We start from the raw sequence: 588 nt of genomic DNA, 5'->3' as shown, positions 1-588 counted from the left end.
GTTCATTCTCTTTCTCTTTCGATTTTTATTTTTGGTCAACATGGTTGCGGCAAATTCCTCTTAGTATAGCGAAGTAAACCTCATTATAGATAGTCATAACCCGTAACAAACTTTATCGCCGAGTACAAGACAGAGCTTAAGCATTTAGAAATACTAATACATACTAACACACCTTTGCCATAACGCAACGTAAATTCGCACTGTAAACGGTCTACCACAAACGGTGGATATCGAGGTAAATCTCCGTCCAGATGGCGTTGGAGATTGAGGAGGATGAGGCACTGTAACCCGTGCCTTAGCTGGCACCGCAGATGGCATCGGAAGATAGCGAGGTATATGGCACCCACAGATGCCGGGGGTAATTTGCATAGAAGCTTCTCTAGCAGCGCAGTAGTAAAGGAGAGAGAGAGAGAGATAAAAAAAGAAGGTAAGCAACATTATAATACGTTCGTAATCCTGTCTAAGAAGTAAACATTCCTGGGGAATTAAGCCCGAGTACGCGGGGTTGCCAAGTAGTCTCTTTGCGGCCATTATTCTCACCGGCCCAGTCCGATTTCGTCGAATATAGAGCGACCTGCTTTTCGAATT

This window comes from Penaeus monodon, chromosome 25 (assembly GCF_015228065.2).
Source record: "Penaeus monodon isolate SGIC_2016 chromosome 25, NSTDA_Pmon_1, whole genome shotgun sequence".
NCBI classification, from domain to species: Eukaryota; Metazoa; Arthropoda; class Malacostraca; order Decapoda; family Penaeidae; genus Penaeus; species Penaeus monodon.
This window is presented reverse-complemented; position numbering follows the sequence as displayed.